The sequence below is a fragment of the Phacochoerus africanus genome, chromosome 2, assembly GCF_016906955.1.
Source record: "Phacochoerus africanus isolate WHEZ1 chromosome 2, ROS_Pafr_v1, whole genome shotgun sequence".
NCBI classification, from domain to species: domain Eukaryota; kingdom Metazoa; phylum Chordata; class Mammalia; order Artiodactyla; family Suidae; genus Phacochoerus; species Phacochoerus africanus.
Window position 1 is genome coordinate 137,992,161 of NC_062545.1, and position 18,937 is coordinate 138,011,097.

The 18,937-nt window shown below is 38.5% G+C and overlaps 1 long non-coding RNA gene and 1 pseudogene across 2 annotated transcripts in view; one reads left to right on the forward strand and one right to left on the reverse strand.

Annotated features, from left to right (window-relative positions):
• The window catches only part of LOC125119591 (uncharacterized), a 116,572-nt gene that overhangs the window by 89,406 nt on the left and 8,229 nt on the right, over window positions 1–18,937 (reverse strand). The gene's annotated exons all lie outside the window — the stretch shown is intronic.
• Window positions 8,396–9,005, forward strand: LOC125119590 (RNA-binding protein 3-like; annotated as a pseudogene).

Sequence of the window (18,937 nt, forward strand, 5' to 3'; positions counted from 1 at the left end):
CTTGTATAGTTGACACCAGCCAGTTTCCTCAGTCCCAGTCTCACCATAACAAAGCATTGGATGTTTTACAAATTTATTAAAGCGAAAGCACATTTTCAGACAGGGAGGACCCGTGTGTGCCAGTTAAAAAGAGGACATGACTCACTCTGCAATAGTATTATTTATACCCCACAATTCAACCTGAGTGGAGACCCAATTTGATCTTCTGATTGGTCTTGGGCAGGATACCTTATTTGCAGGGGGAACAGGATATATGGTGGCTGGATGAGGAATGGGCCACATTCCTTCTCTAGCAGGGAGTAAGCAGCCCAGGCTGGTCAAGGTGGGGGTAGGGGCAGTACAATGAGACATGGCCAGAGCCTTTTGGGTTTAATCTCCTTGAAGGGGCCTTGAAGCCAATGACATAGATAGTAATGACAAAGTCAGGTAAAAAAAATTTAAAGGTATTTCTAACACTTAAAAACAAAATGATAAAATTGAAACCTAACTGTATATCAAGTTGGTGACTTAATGCAGAGAAAACATATCTCAAATGACTTTAAAACACGGTAATTTGACTCTGTATCCCTGGTGAGAGCTGATGGGGGGGGTGTAAAATCTTCAAAAATTCTAAACTTTCTCAGTAATTACATTGTTAATATTATAATTCAGGAACTAATATACATATACAGAAAGAAGGACAAAGTGAGTAAATGATCATATTAAAGTCTGAAGTACAAGAATATCTGAGGAGAAAAGAAATATGAACTAAAATAGGTTTCATAAATCCCTGAAATTTAAAATTCAAGCTAGAAACACCAGTGAGGAGTTCGTGATGTATTTCTCTTTTTAGAAATGTGTGTGCTTCCTAGCTCCCTCCACACAAAAGGCTGAGTAATAACCAACTCCCTAACAGTGAACACCACTTGTAATCAGACTGCGGCCTCTAAATATGATATCTCCTTAAAGTTGCCAGGAGTCCTTGGAGAAAAAGCAATTTGCTAATCCTGGACAAAAAGTGAATTGGTAAGAGCCTGGATATTCTGTCATCAAGAAAGCAAGAAGGCTATCAAAAACTATTGGGGATCATGCCAAAGGGTTCATGGGCTAACCTGAGGAGGTTTCCCCTACCTAGGGACAGAAAAAGGAATAATTACTGTGGAAGAGTGCTAACACAACAAATATGTTGAAATCTATGAGTTGATGATAAAAAAAAAAAAAAAAAAACCTCACTGCTAACTTCTGGAGAATGCTAAGGAGCCAGCTCATAATTCTAAAATCTGGTAAATAAAGAACCAAGCATTTAACCTGACTTTTTGTGTTAGATACTTCAGTGCATCACCCAGATCCCCCTTTACAACAGAGACACTCATTCAGCTGCCAGAAGTATCCCCAGGGGTTGTCTTTGGGTAAAGGAAACTATCTTACCTAAAGTTACATCCTCAACCCAAGGGCAGCCCACAAAAAAGTCAACATGATGGTGGGAGGGGACATAAAGGCATAACCTCCACTCTGCAGAGCTACCCCAGCTTGAAGCTCCCTGTGGGAATGAGTGAGTACTCCTTTGGAACTCCATCACAATTCAACTCTTCCCTCACTCTCTGGCAGGAGCTATTCCCTGGTGTTCTGCTTTTTAAGCCTCTGACGTGCAGTCTTCATCTCGGAATTTGTTTCCCAGGGAACTGACCTATGATACTTTCTCCTAAGAAATACAACCCAGGGTAACAAAGTAGTTAATGACGTGATAGCACAAAAAGAGAGATTAAATGGGTCCGACAGAAATACACACTACAATGTATGAGTATTCTCGCAAAAAAAATTTTTTTTAACCTAAATTAGACTAAATCTCTAGATCCAAATATCAGTTTATTAAAAAATACAGAGACAGAGGGTCACATTAAATGATACCATGGGGATGAGGACACAATTAAAAAAAAAAATCCAGAATGTAGGACTCAACTGGATAACTAAGTTTCTTCAATAAATATTTTACAGGGGAGAAAAAAAAGAAGGAGAAACATATCAATAAATTACAACAAAGGGACTTTATTTGGTCAGGTTTCTGATTTAAAAAAAAACATAAACATTATGAATATAATCAGGGAATTTTGAAATCTCATTTGATATTTGATAATATTAAAGAAATGCTAGAGTTTTTCAGGTGTGATCTTGATATTGTGATATTGTGAGTAGCTTTTAAAAGATTTTTTATCTTTTTAGAGGTATTATAATGAAATATTTACCAATGAAATGATTTGATGTCTGGGACTTGCTTTAAAATAACAGAAGTGGTGGTGGCAAGGAAGAATGGATAGAGGTACGGATAAAACAATATTGGCTGTGAGATGATAATTATTGATGATAGTTGATGATACATGGAGATACATAATAATATTCTTTCCACTTTTATATACACTCGAAAATTTCAGTACACTATAAAATATTATAGAACAGAATGAATGAAATGCAGTGCCCAAGATTCTCCACTGTGTACAGTGATGATTTCTGTTACGTGCCTTCAAATAATACATAGTAATATGTGGTATTGAACTATAATATAATAAAAAAGGGCATAGTGATAAAAATCCTTATTGACTTAAGGTTAAAACACAGAAGATCACAGAAATACATGGAATAATTGAAAGGTAAATTAACCCTAATGTCCTATATAAAAAGATGAATAAAAACAATGGCCATTTTGAAGGGAAACATAATTTTAAAGACACTGAACGAGCTGCAAAATGAATATTTCAATAGAACATTTTATTTTTTCACTATGGAATAATTAGAATAGAGCTACAGAAAAAAAGGAAGGCCTTCCATGAAAGGATAGCTGATAATATACAGTCTACCCAATTAAATCTGTTTATTAATTAAATAATTCTTTAGTGTAACTATGTCGCAAACATTTTTATTTGCTAAATCTGCTACTTCTCTTTACCTTGTTTTTTTCTAGCCTTATTGAGATATAATTGACATATGATATTGTGTAAGATTAAGGTGTAAAATGATGATTTGGCATACACATATATTGTGAAATGCTTTCACTTGTTTTTATAGTTGATTTTTTTCTTTCTTATCACCATTTGACTGCCCGTCCTAAAATGTTATCCATATGGTACTTCATTAAAGCAACTATTATTTAAAACCTCTCATGAGAAGCCAAGGGGGATTTCTAGCACTATCACCTTGAAGATGGCAGTTCTGGTACAAGCATTTAATTTTAAAATATCAGCAGAAAAATTATCCCCTAGAGAATGAGGAATCTGGAAAGTGTTTTTGACAATCCACTATATTCTTATACCAGCAAATGCTGCCACTTGATTCTCTCTCCTCCTCTGCTTTTTTCACAGTAACCCACAAACTGTATTAATCAACCAGATAATGGCGGTGGTGAGTGGGGGTTGATGAGGGCTCCACTGTACTGACCGCACTAACTATACTAGATATGGTTTGAGGTGGGAAAAATGGGAACCAGAACACAGTCCCTCAGTCCCAACCAGAGCCTTTTAAAGATGATCCCACCTCTTCTATGTCTCTACTACTATGGACTCCTATTGTTTCCAAAGAACTTTTCCTACACTTTCTTTGCCACTCAGAAAAGCTCTGAAAGATAAAGAGGTTAGGCAACTGGCCAAAAGTCACACACCTGGGTGAAACCTGTAGTCCTGATTTTCATCATGGGATTAATCATAGCATAATTTGGATAAGGCTGGGGTTTGGTAGAGTTGAGGATTCTCTCCTCTGGAATTCCTGTGACTTGACTTCAGTTCCAGTCCCAGCCTTTGATCCTTCTAAGAGAGGGGCTCACTATGCACACAGCCTCAGACTCTCCTCAACACATACTTAATGAACACTGGGCTAGCTATGAGTAAACTGTGGTGGACAACAGAGAAATGGTTCTTGTGTTTGTCGAACACACAGTTTAGGGGGCAGTAGGCAATTAGATATGTGATAACAATGAAATGTGATGAGTACTATGGCAGAGAGCTGTCAAAACATAGTCTAAGAGCCTCTAACCTCCACATTGGGGTAGACTCCCTGAGAAAGGGATGCTTATGATGAGATCCACAAGACTAATAAAAATAGTATAAGTGAAGGGAAAGAGGGTGAGAGAGAACAGAAAAGTATTCCAAACAATGAGATTAGATGTGCAAAGACCTGGAGGAGAGAGGAGGTGATGGGGAATGGGACAGTAGGAGAAACAGGGCAGGAATAAAACATGGGGACGCATGAACCAGGTCAGCAATTTTGTACTTTTTCAAGACAATATTGTCAATATATTTTTTATGTATTTATTTAAGAAAGAAGTTGACTAGCACAGAAAAAAAAATGAAGGAGTGGACCCTCTGGTACCTCCCTGTGGTCCTAAACATGAACATGCTTCGGCCCCAAACCTGCAAAGCCTCTCAACCAAATAAAAGGCCTGCACCTAGCAAGACCTGCCCTCCTCAGAAGCAGTTTAATGACCATCTATTGTTACTGAAGCAAACTTCTTGGGAGGCTGGTCCCTCTTCCCACTCACTACCTCAATAGGTTTCTTCTTCTCAATTAAAAAAAAAATTCAGGTCTAAGTGAAGAGTTCTACTAAGAACAATCTCCTCTATCTTGGTACATTTACATGTTTTGTCTTAGCAATATTCTCAATTGGCTGGCTTTCACCAATTCTGACCTTGTGAGAGAGACAGAGGAAACTGAAGAATTGGCCGGGGGCCAGAAGTGGAGGGTTTTGTGCAGGGTGTGCAGGTCACATTATTTCCTTGGCACAGCTCACTCACTGGGTGGAGTCTAGGTCCATACACAAGAACATGTCATGCCTCGTAGCTGATACGGAAAGGAATAGCAATGTGGACTGGAATAACAGTCCTCCAACCTCCCTGACCAGCAAATCAATGAGGCTTTGAAAAACATGGATTCCTTGGTTCCATTCCTGACTCATGAAATCATCAGAATTTAAAGGGATAGGACTTGGGAATTTGTATTTCCAAAATTCTCCTTGCACCTAGTGTTAAAACAATTTTGGGAATCACTGGACTTTATTGCAAAAAGCACAAATTTCAGAGCCAGTAAAACTTGAAGTCAAACTCCAACTGTAGCATTTGTTAGCTGTGTGGTCTTGCACGAGATTTTGTTTTCCTCTCTGAGCTTCAGTTCTCTGGTTTAAAAAAGAAGGAGAAGGAGGAAAAGGGGGGAGGAGAAGGAGAAGAGGAAGAAGCAAAGAAGGAAGGAAGGGAAAGAAGAGGAGGAGGAAGAGGAAAAAGAAATAACATGATTCACCTCTTACTTCAGAGGACTGAATGAGATGGTGACTTACAAGTACTTGACACAGTAGTCCATAAATGGTAGTAGTCACCTACCTTACCTTGTTTTGACCTTACCAGGATACCAAGCTAATTCTGGTCCCAGCCCAATTTGCAGCTCTTCTTTCTGCCTTTGTGTATTTCCTAAGAACCTATTTTAGCCTCTTCCTACAGACAAACAGCTTCTATGGGGAATGACATGAGTTAATAATGGTCATTGCCTGCTGAGAAGAAGAGCTGAGGTTGAAGCCTCAGAAAACAAGTCTGTCTGAACACTTCCTATCTCAGGCACAAAGACTCCCAAAGAGCCTTCCCTCCTGATGACTAGATAAAGTTGCTATATAATAACCAATATATTTGACTTTTCTTGGACACCAAGGTCAACATACAAAACTACTTCTCAAGTGTCAGTGGCTACTATACCTGTGCCCCTCTAATGACCAGGAGAATGACTTCCAGGCCCCTCCACTCATAATTAAGAAAAAAAAGCTATACATGGAGACATACACCAAAATTTTCCTTTAACATAAGTACTTGGATTGTTTAGCACATGTCTGATAGAACTCAATTTTTAAATTTACATGATTTAACTTTCTTCATAATATCTTCATGAATTAAGCTAAAGCACACTTTTTTATTAAAAACAACATCTTTTCCTAATGGTAAAATTAGCATATGTTCATTAAACACAATTTGGAAAGTAGTGAAAACACTATATAAAGAAGAAAATTAAAACTCATCTCTAATTACCACCTAGAGATAATAAAATTAACATTCTGATATATTTGTTTCATGTTTTATATAATCATCTTTTTTAAATTGCCATAACTCAGTATATATAATTTCTGAATCATGCTCTTCCGCTCAACATTATATTGTGAATACTTAATATACTGCTAAAAATTTTCAAAACTGGCATGTTTAATATTGACAATATTGTAGCATATAAATATTCCATAATTTCCTGTTGTTGACATTTGGGTTGCCCCTCTCCTTTTTTTTTTCTGTCATAAATATTAACAGCTAACTTTCTTATTTGCAGTGTACCTTTGGGAAAGCCAATGTACAAAGGTTAAATGGCTTGCTGCAAGGTGAGGTCTGGAATACAAATTCTATATTCCAGTCTTATTCTTTTTCTCATAGACCACAAATATTAATTTGTTTTAACACTATCAATCAATGCTTACACCATACTTATCACTTCAATACATTTTATTTCCTGCTCTTCATTTTTAAAACATATATTACTGACAGTGTAGGAGGGTATGAATGACACTGAAATAGAGTCCCGAAGGGGGGGGCAAACATGAGTGAGGGACTAACTCAGACACCCTACAGCTCCCATCTTCATTTCTACCTTTTCTCATTGTATCAACTTCACCAAGTGAATTATCTAATGATGACATCACTTCTTGGTTTTGACTCATAAAAAGAAATAAAGCTTATCTGATGCTCAGTATCCCTACCAAGACATGGGTCCCTGTATTTCAGTGCCTCCCCTCTTCTTCTTTACCAGATTTTCCATCTCTTTCTCTGTCTTTCTCATACACACACACACACACACACACACACACACACACACACACACACACACAGTCTGACTGGTTTTTGATTTCTGTAGAAACCGTTGGTATTTTCCATGCTGTTTGGTCACACTGCTGAAAAGGGCTGCTTATAGTGTAACAGCTCCCTGTGGCCATTCTTCTTCCATGTTGCTTCAAGTTAAGTTTAAAGGGATTCAGCATAGGATTGTGGGGAAAAAAAACCCAGTCCTGAGAACCTGGAAACCCAAGTTCTAAGTTTTTGGTTGAGGTCTTTTACTAACTTGCAGTCTGAACCTGGGCAAGTTGCCTCTCTTTGTAGTCTCAGGTCATGTTTATTAGATGATCTTGAAGATTCCTTTTAGTCCTCACATGACATACTTTTGAACAGTTTTATCCTTTTAGATGTTGTTTCAATCTCAAACCTTCCCTCCTTAAAAAAAAAAAAAATGACTTGTTAAAGGTGGCTTCTTTCTGGCCATCAAACAACTTTGATTCCATTCTTTGTACAGGAACAACCCAAGACAATGTCTATAGGAGGGTTCCACCCCAGAGTTTTTGTTTGGTTTTGGGGTGTTTTTTTTTTTTTTTTTTTTGCTCTTGATCCAATCAACCAGAACTTCTCTCCTGGGTCCCATGCATAAGAAGGCCCTATACTGGCCTTCCTCCTCCATACACGAATGATGGTGATGGGTCTGTGAGACCAAGGCTATTTGACCACCTGTAACCTTCTTTCCCTCTTCTAGACCAACCTGTCCCTAACCAGGATGTCAAGAATGTGCTGCTTATGAAGCTCTGAGCCTGCTTCCAGGGCCTACCTGGGTTCCTGCTCCTTTCTGTGCCATTAAGGGCATACCACCTTGCCCGAAGTGTACTTAGGAGATAACTGTTTGTGTAATTTGTGTTTGGAATTGTAGACAGAGCTTAGATATCTAGGCTGAAGTCTGCACATATATACATAAATTTCTTTGAGGTCAATATGAATAGAAGAGTAGGTGGCCCATTTAGTGGTAGGGGATGTGTGGAAAAGCCATTTGTTCATTCACCTCAGGCTCACAAATGTTAGGGAAGGGCCTGCTTGTGGATACACTATCTTGTAAAGAGAGGCACAGAGCAGTCAATAAGAGTGGTTCTTCAAAGATTCTGTGAGTTATTTGTGGCTACACAAACTCACTAACTGGAATGAGTGGGCAGTAGAAAGAAAAGGGAAGCCACAGACTTTTCATCTTTAGCTCTACCCAGACACAAGTTTTGGACATAAAGGTAATTTATAACTTCTTACTGGTCTCTACATTGCCAACTACAGTTAGGATCCTGTGGGCACAAATTGTGATATTATATTAATAGTGAGGCGTGAAGGTGGTCCCCCAAAATGGCTATCTCGCTGAGCCAGCCCGGCAGATTCCCACCTTTTTGGCTTTTTTTCTTTTCTTTACTTTTTTTTTTTTTTTTTGGTCTCCTTATTTAGTCCTTTTTGTCTATTCTCCATTCTCTCTTTTCGTCCCTTCTCAAAACTCCAATCTTTTCTTTCATCTCTACTGTCTATATCCTCCCCAAAGGACTCAGTTTATTGACATGTCCTCTGAAGAAGGGAAGCTCTTCATGGGAGGGCTCAACTTCAACTCAGATGAGTAGGCTCTGGAAGACCACATCAGCAGTTTCAGACCTATTTCTGAGGTGGTCATTGTCAAGGACCAGGAGACTCAGCGATCCCGGGGTTTTGGCTTCATTACCTTCACCAATCCAGAGCATGCTTCAAATGTAATGACAGCCATGAAAGGAGAGTCTCTGTGTGGACCACGCTGGCAAGTCAGCCCAGGGAACAAGAAGGGGTGCCTTTGGGGCCCGTGGCCGTGGCTACTCTAGAGGTGGAGGGGAGCAGGGCTATGGAAATGGCAGATATGACAGTCGACCTGGAGGATATGTCTACGGATATGGATATGGAAAGTGCAGAGACTATGGTAGCAGAAGCCAGGGTAGTTATGACAGCTACTCAGGAGGAAATTGCAGGGACAATTACGACAACTGAGATGAAGCAAGTGCACCTAATGTAGATACACAGGAATAAAACCTCTGATCCAGGACCATCCTTCCAAATGGCTGTTTGTAAAGAAACATCTGTTCTAGTACATCAACCTGTTTTTTTGAAGTGAGCTCCCAAAGTAGCTTGTTAAAGATGTTTAAAAAAGCTCCATGTTTAGAAAAATTTTTTCCCCCGTTTAAAGACAAATTGAGACATTCATAGGGTCTGGGTAATTTTTTTCCCCCTTTTTACCAGTTTTCTAGTTTGGGCTCTCAGGATTATTGGTTCTGGCAAAAAAATGTTTGGCCAGACTGATAGATTTTTTTTTTTTAATACGCATCTAGGAACATTTTTAAAACCTATACACAATGTTTAACCATGGTTAGGAAGCAATTTCTGACTGTAACTGTAAGAAATCCAGAATAGGATTACTTACAGGTGTTTTTTTCCTCCAGATATTTGCCTTGATTATATAGAAGTTTCTAAAAATATTTGTGTATGTATGTCACTTTTCTGATACTGGAAGAAAAAAATTCAGTTGTGTCTAATGTAGTGTTTAGGATGTCCTTGACAGAGTTGATTAAAAAGATAAAACCTGAAAACAAACAAAAAAAAATAGTAATGACAATAGATTATTGAGCCTAAGCTGATTCCTATGTTGACATTTCTCTATTTTTATTGGTTCATTTTTTTAACTCCTTCCCTTGCCAAAATAAAGGTCATTAACTAAAGCAAAGGAATCTCTTTGGGCTAACCTAGCCAACCCTCAGTTAACGCATACACCTGAGATCAGAGTTGTAAGAAATGGTCTATTAAAAAGCACGTTAATGGAGAAGAGACTTATGGGTGCCAAGGAGGAGGAGGAGGGAGTGGGATGGATTGGGAATTTTCGGTTAACAGATGCAAACTATTGCCTTTGGAATGGATAAGCAGTGAGATCCTGCTGTATAGCACTGGGAACTATATCTAGTCACTTATGATGGAGCCTGATAATGTGAGAAAAAAGAATGTACACATGTATGTGTAACTGGGTCACCATGCTGTACAGTATAAAATTGACAGAACACTGTAAACCAGCTGTAATGGCAAAAATAAAAATCATTATAAAGGAAAAAAAAAAGAAAAGAAAAATAAGGCAAACAAAAGATTGCAAATTTGTGACCAATAAAAAAAATTTTAATTAAAAAAATAAAATAAAAGCATGTTAAATCCAAACCAATTTAACTATTTCTCACATCACAGTGTTTTTCAGAATTAGTAGTCATGATTATATAAATTTGATAGTGTAAATTATATTCATATGATATTTCAAAAGGCCCAAGATGAAAATGTATGTTGTCTCTAAAATGGTTTTAGTTGTAGGTCTACCCAAGCCAAAAAAAATAGCTTGGGAAAACTCTACCCAGTTTACAAATTAGCTGGATGACATCGAACAAGTCATTTATCCTCTTGGGGACTCAGTTTCTTTAACTATAAAATAAGGAGGTTAGATTAAATGCTTTCTAAGGTTTCTTAAAAATCTAAGGTTTTATGTTTGCCTATGATTTTATAAGCAGTTATTCCTAGAGCTATTTAGCAGAGAAAATTGCAAAATGTTAAAAACCTTTAGGACTTAGTAAATAAAAAGACCATTCATCAGGAAATGGGGTCAAGTTAGAGAGCCAAGAGTGCAGTCGCCTGAGCGGCTCTAGTTTAAAAAGAAATTATTAGAATTAAACACAGACTTATGCAGGCCACGGAGAAAGAAAAGAAACAAGAGCTCCATCTTCTCCTGTTGTTATCCTGAAAGAGGAATCAGATGATAAAAGAAACTAACACATATAATACTGAAGTATAAGGTGGCTATGGTTGTATCTGCAACAGCTTCTTTCCTAGTATTTTAACCAAGTCTAAAAGTTTGAATGCCAACGCTCCATGGGTATTTCCAAGGATACTCACTGCATACTAATTTTCCCTCCCTTTCAGTATCAGAAATCCCTTCCAAAATCATACAAGTATGATTCTATGCTGAAGCTGGCATTAAAACTTGTTGTCAAGTCCCCAGATCCTGTTAGGTAATATGAAGAAGTCAGACATTCAGCTTTGTTATGAAACTAAACTATAATATATCAGACATCAGACAAGAGTATAAAACTACTTGATCAGAGGGTTCAGCCCAAGGTTACAGTCAACCACTCCAGAGAATACAGAGGCCCCCAGAAGGAGAAGTCCTTACATCCTGTTTCTTCCCAATAAAGAGGAAGTCAAACACTACACAGTTTGCCTTGTAAGTCTAATCATATTAAGAGAAACATCTCATACCTGACTTCCCATACCTTGTAACTGATCAAAATGCAGGAAATTGCAGGGGCAGGATGGGAAGAAAAGAGTAATGAAAAGACCTGTAAAATCTCATTATCTGGCTAACCAGCTCTTGATTAAATAAAAACTGGGTGTATTTATAATAGTTATATTAAAATTTGAAAATGTGGGTTATGGGAGTTCCCATTGTGGCCCAGCAGGATAAGGACCCAATGCTGTCTCTGCGAAGATGCCAGTTCAATCCCTGGCCTCACTCAGTGGGTTAAGGATCCAGCATTGCTGCAAGCTGTGGCATAGGTTGCAGATGTGGCTTGGACCCAGTGTTGCTGTGGTTGTGGCATAGGCTGCAGCTACAGGTCCAATTCAACCCCTGGCCCAGGAACCTCCATATGCCACAGGTGCGGCCATAAAAAGAAAAAAGAAAATGTGGGTTATAAATATATATTGTCAATGAATTTTCTATTATTTTCTTATGTTCAGAAAGTTATGTTTCCTAAGAATCTAATTTGTTTTGTACTTATATTTCGGAAAATCTGACTCAATTTCTTCTATTGAAATCTCCTGAACACAAAAATGTGCTAACAACTGTGAAGAAATAGACACTCAATATCTGCCCATTTTTAACCTGCTTTTTTTTAACCTAAATAAAAATGCCATTTCTCATTAGAAGTTTAGACATCCAGCGCAAACCACTGAAATACAGGGCTCCTGTGAGCACTGAATAGAGAAACTTTTACAGTGAAGGGCTGATAAGGAGGAGAAGGGAGGTTTTTTCACATGACATTTTGAGCAACTTCAGTTATATCTGAGCTTTGGGAAAGTTTCACAAAGAGTTGCTTCTTCAGGAGCCTTCATGGTGCATATAACATTGTGTATTATAACCTCACAAACAATTATATAGTGCTTATTATGTGCCATGCCCTGTGAATGCTTTACAAATATTAATCTTTGATTTTTCACAACAACCCTATCATCATGATCATCTTACCACACCCACTACCACCACTACCATCATCCCTGCTTTAACAGATGAGGAAACTGAAGCATAGGGAGAATAAGTCACTTGCTTCAGGCCCACAACAATTGAGCACATGTGTCCATGCTCCTAGCCACCATGTTCCGCTCCTCTCCGAATAGCTCATTATTTGAGGCAAAGGTGGAAGCAGAGTTAGAAAATGCCCTGGGTGCCAGAGCATGTCACTTCCCTACAGTGGAAACACTGCTTTAACTTCTAGCAACTGCCACCTCTTTAACCTGGCGAATCTTTATCAGATCTGTACCTATTAGATGTCCTTAAAAGATATGATGAAGTAAACACCAGAGAAGAATTTTAAGAGTAATCTCCAGAATGACCTTGTTTAAGAAACAGATTACTCAACAGAACAAAGGGTGGGAGAAAAAAATGTAATTGTAATATATACATGTAAGGATAACTTGATCCCCTTGCTGTACAGTGGGGAAAAAAAGAAAAAAGAAACAGATTACTGAGCTAAAGGAGAAAACCATAAAATATTAATGGTTTCTACAGGACCCATACCCTCTTATCACTTTTGTCACTTGCCTAAAAATCAACAAAATGGTTTTGTTATTACTGTATTCATAGGATAATATGAATGACTTCTAAGAGAAGATTTGAGGAAAAAGAAGTTGTCAGTTCCTACAAAATATATACTTTGGTCACGGACCTTAGGAAGCAAGGTCTTCAACTACAGCTAAGCAGTACAAAGATTTTAATCTGAAGGATTATTGTCATAATAAAGACTTTGAGCCTATTCACCATCAACTAGAGAATGGTTAAATTAAAGAATATCCATTAAATAGAACACAAAGCAATAAAACATATTAAGTGAAAAAAGCAATTTGTAGAACACTCTTATAGTATTATGCCATTTTTGTGGGAAAACAATATAAGAAACATTGATATATTTGCATAAAATACAGACAGGTTTGGATATAAATCTGAAAGAATATATGCACATCTCTTAAGAATGGTTACCCCTGAGTAAGTGCTGAAGGGGGAGGGGAGGAGGATGGTGAAAAGGAGATAAATCTGTATTTTATAGATTTCCACTGGTTTATATGAGGGGAGATTCACCAAGTGCACATGAATTAAAGCACAAGCAACCATATGGAAACCATTAAACTAGAGAAAGATTAAAGAAATAATCACTTATAAATAAGCTGTGTAATAAGTTTGACAAACTGATTCATGAGGTATAATCATATAATCACTTTATGCACCAGTTCTTCCATAATTATGTAGAAATTACTAGGCTAGCTTTACCAGATTTTTACTTCGCTTAATGCTATGGATTTTGACGTTTCATTTTCACTAAAACTTAAAGAGGAAAAATTATCCCTTACAAAGACTGATAAGTCAGGAGTTAATGTACTTGTCTTTCATTTTCTTTCAGAAACTCGAATACACCTTTACATGGACCATCACCATATTTCAGACTGATTGGATGACAGTGCGGTGTGATAAGAACAATATAGCACAGAGTTAGAAGACCAGTCCAGATTCTAGCACAGACTCACTGGGTAATCACTGCCACTTTTAACACCTATGAGTCCCTATTTGTTCCTCTTTAAAAGAATCTGTGATTCAAAAAAACAAGAGAATGGTACCTCTCTTTGCTGACAAGAAATGAAATACATCTCCAATGCTGGCAAAAGCCTTGTGAAGCAGCTTACTAAGCAGTGCTGAACATGACATCTGCAACTGTTATAGCATCCTCTTCTGGTCCCCAGAACTTGTTTCTTGTTCCTTCCATGTTCTGTTCAAGTGTCATCTGTGCAGTTAGGAGAATCACAAGAGTTGGCCTGTCACCCCCCTCTGCCTCCCTTCCCTGCTCCTTCTCTACTCTGAGGTATGAGAGAAATGCCAAACCTAAACCATCCCGTGCTTTGCTACCCAGGACAATCCAACCCAACCTGGGCATTATGGCCAGAGTGACCTTTGTAAACACATGTCTAACAATGTCATCCCCTTTAAAAGTCTTAATACAGATTCCCACCATTTACAACCAAATCCACACTCTTGGCCTGACTAAAAGCCCTTTATTCTCATGTCTCCAGTCCATGATAGCCCCAGTTCACTTTTCCAGCCTCCTCTCCTGCCTTCTAACTCCCACCTGATATCCACATACAGTATCTTCTAGGCATATGGAAATGTCTCCAGTTTACTGTTTATAGGTATTCTCTTAACAGAAACCCTAGAGACCATGAGTGTTTCAGAATTCAAAACTTTTTAGATTTTCAACAGGTAATTGCATGCTTTATGCATACATATGCAGTATTACATCCCAAAGGGTCTAAGGCTTCAACTCGTATCAAAAACATAAATATCTCTGCAGCAAACCTAGACCATTCACATTAAGTGTGATAAGGTCATAAATGATCTCAGTCAATTCAGGTCGGGCTTTGCCACTAGGCCACTTCCCTTGTCTCCTCCAGATCTGTAATTGCCCTCTTCCACTTGCTCTGTGCCCGGGACACTGACCCACCTGAGCTTCAGGGCCCCTACTCCGCTGCTCCCAGGCTTCTGATGGGATACAGCCAATCCAGGGGCCTGGGATGTTTTGTCTCCTAGAGACAGTCATCTGTAGGCTCTTTGGGCAATCTTCTTGCCATGATTTCTTTCTTCTGGCCTCAAAGAACTATTCTCTCCTCTTATCTCCTAGGGACACATGTCTCAGGATCCTAACAGCCCTGTTGTCCCACTACCACACTCCTACCCCTTGTGCCAGCACTCCCACACAACCCTTGCAAGTGGTCTCAATTAAATCCTCTTCGAAGGATCCCAGTGTGAGAACATCATTTGTTTCCTCATGGATCCCTGACAAACACAGCACCAATGGGTGCAGATTGAGTCAGGTTTTCCTGACTATAAGATAAAGAAAGAGCTTTCAGCTTTTAGAGCATTTTGAAATTTGGAATTATGTAAACTGTTGTGAACTCATACATTCTACTGTTTCTTTCTTCTGTTTAATATATACTGTTCCTTCTACCTGGAATGCCCTTCTGTTCCTGTCCAATTGCCTAATTTCAATTTAGTCTTTAAATACTAAACTGCAGTGGTGAACAATTCCACTGACCAATCCCCTGTCGACAATCCCTCATCTAATAGTCCTGGACACTTATAAAGTCTCTGGAAGAGCTCTGGAAAACTTATGTGAGTATGGGGCTTGAAGGGAAAACCCCACCCAAGCAAGTGATGGAATCACAAGTACTATTACTGTAACATATGTTAAATATATGTTAATGAAAGGTTTAACATTTCTTAATATTGCTGTATAATTGAAGAAACACGGGGTGAGTGAAGACATAAATAAAATCTAGTGCTTTTTTTTTTTTTGCTTTTGTTTTTAAAAAAAATTTTTTAGGGCTGCCCTTGCAGCAAATGGAAGTTCCCAAGCTAGGGGTTGAATCGGAGTTGCAACTGTCAGCCTGGGCCACAGTCACAGCAATGCCGGATCCAAGCTGCATCTTCAACCTACATCACAATTTACAGCAATGCCGATCCTTAACCCACTAAGCAAGGCCAGGGATCAAACTTGCATCCTCATGGATACTAGTCACACTTTAAACCCGCTGAGTCACAACAGGAACTCCTAAAACCTAACACTCTTAAATTTCATTTATTTACCCTCTTGCGCAAAGACTCACAGATAAAACAGAAACAGAAAGTTTTGAAAAATACTCATCCTTAGTGTGTGCAATGCACTCTGGCATTTCCTAGCTTATTGTAGTCAGTATCACTTTTTAAGAATACTGATCACACTCTAGAAATGGGTCATGCAATGCACAGTGTGAAAGACTAAACGACGTCCATGACAAATACTTCCAGGCTTTGTCAAACAAAGAATCATTTTTTGCCATTTAAACTTTCAAGTTGTTTCCCCCCATTTTCAGTGACTTGCTGTCCTGGGCAGGGGCAGGAATTCCTGTCCTAAAATTGGATGACATCTGGCTAGAACCACAGGACGTGTGCTGAGACAGAAACCAGAGTAGCTGGCAATCTGGGAGTTAGGACTGTCTTAGCCAATTTTGGATATTTGGTCACCTTATCTAAGATTACAAGTAAACTCACTTTTTTAAGTCTCTCAGAAGGCAGCTTTTATTGTGTAATTTTAAAAGAATTTTTTCTGCGTTGTTTAATTATTTGGGTTAATTTTAAAACAAGGGTTTATGAAATGTGAGCTAGTGCCAGGAAAATGTGGATCAATTGTTGCCTCCCTAGAGAAAATAGTGGTGCTTTTAATAATAGATCCTAGTACAGTATCTATAACTCTTCTAGGACTTAAAAGGCAAGCAAATATGGGTTGGATAGAGAGGTTTTTTGGTGTGTATGCCTACAATATTACATAAAGCCTAAGAAAAAAAATGTTCTAATTAGACTCTGATTTGTACCGAGCAGGCATTCATTTAGATGCCCCTGAAAGAAAAGGAGTTAATTATACAGATACTGTATCATTTAGGATTAACACTGGCTACATGTGACAGAAATCAAAATTAATGGTGGATAATAATCTTATCTTAAATAAGACAGTTCTTGTCTCTCTCGTAAAAGACAAGTAGGCAGTCCAGAACCGGCATGGATTAATGATGTCAAAGGACCAGGATTCTTTCTTGCTGGGACTCTTATCAATGAATATAAACTCTAGACAGCCAGGAGGAGGAAGGGAAGAGCAATGGCATGCCTCCTTTCTTTAAGGTCATGTCCAGCAAATTACACAGACCCATTAAACAGAATATCACCATATGGCCGTACTTAGCTGCATGGAAGGTAAGGAGGTGCAGAGTTTCTAAGAGAAGCCCAGCTAACAAAGGAGGAAGGTGGCAAAGACAGATGTTGGGGAAAACAGATTTCCCCCCACAAGTATACATGTCCTAAAATTGATAAAACTTTAGGCTTGATTTCTGTAGCCTTTGCTCTCCTTCTCAAATAGTCAGTCTTCTCCTTATTCTAGGGTAAACAGGAATTTCAAAATAGTTTACTGAGCTTAGTTAATTATTTTGCCTCTATATGGCAGAGCCTGCCATGTCAGGGCAGTGTGTGGATGGCTGGAACTAGAGCCAATCAAACCCTAACCACAAGGCTGTAAAACTAGGTCTAGCTAGGAAAAAGAGGGAAATGAGTGCCGGGCAAGAAATCAACAAACATCTTACCACAATGTCTAAGAGGCGGCTCTATGTTAACATGTTCAAATCAAAATTCTTTATTTCTCTCTCAAATTCCACCTCCAATGCACCACCATCTGACCAGCTATTTAACGCAAGAAAACAAGTGTACTCCTTGAGCCTTTTTCCCCTCACTCCACACATCCAATCAGGACCAGCTACATAATATGTGGGGTCCAATGAAAAATGAAAATGCTGGTCCTCTTGATGAAAAATCATTAAGAATTTCAAAATAGCAACAGCAGAGCATTAAACCAAACTGTGTAGACCTTCTACATATGGGGCCTCCTGCAACTGTGCATGAAGCCAGACCTGCATCCCACATATACCCATACATTTTGTAAGTTCTACCTCTGTGATATTAATTTTATGTGTCTACTTGACTAGGCCACAGGGTGCCCAGACATTTGGGTGAACAATATTCTGGGTGTGTCTGCGAGGATACTTCTGGATGAGGTTAACATTTGAATCAGCAGACTGAGTAAAAAGCAGATTGCCCTCCCTAATGCTGGGGGGGGGGCCTCCTTTAATCAACTGAGGGGCTGAACAGAACTAAAAAGAAGAAGAGAGAAGTCCTTCTATCTGTTTGAGGTGGGACATCAGTTTCTGTCTGCCTTTATTTATTTATTTATTTACTTGTCTTTTCAGGGCTGCACTCGTGGCATATGGAGGCTTCCAGACTAGGGGTCCAAGCGGAGCTATAGCAGCCAGCCCACACCAGAGCCACAGCAATGCCAGAACCGAGCCACGTCTGTGACCTACACCACAGCTCATGGCAACGCCGTATCCCTAACCCACTGAGCGAGGCCAGGATCAAACCTGCAACCTCACGGTTCTTAGTTGGATTTATTTCTGCTGCACCACCATGGGAACTCCTCTGCCTGCCTTTAGACTCAAACTGAAACACAGGCTCCTCCTGGGTCTTGAGCCTGCCAGCTTTCCACTGGAATTTATACCATCAGCTCTCCTGGGTCTCCAGTTTGCCCACTGCAGATATTGGGACTTCTCAGCCTCCATATTTACATGAGCCAATGCCTTAAAATAGATTTATTTATTTTTCTATCTCTATATACATCTTATCAGTTCTGCTTCTCTAAAGAATCCTAATATGACCTCCAAAACAATTCTTAAATTGGTACACCTCTCTCCATCTCCATGATGACATCTCTGGATTTCTGGCTCTGGACTAAATGGTATTGGCCTCTTAAGTGTGCCTGCTTTCACTTTTGCCCCCACTTTAGTGGTGTTTAATCAGAGAAACAAAACCACAAGGATGGATACACACACAGACACACAAAATATCTGTATGCAAAATTTCTATGTAATAAATATTTAAATATAAAATATAATATTTAAATACACAACATATAAATATAATAAATAAAATATGTTTAAATATGTAAAATTATAAGTTTCTAATAAAATGTATTTAAATATTAATAGTATATAAATACACTATATAAATGTTTATATAACTATAAATATTTATATAAATATATAAAATATATAACACACATACATACATACACGAATTTGTTTTAGGTCTTTGACCTTACACAACTGTGACAGCTGATTAAATAGGCTCTGGCTGGGACATCAGTTTCAGTCTG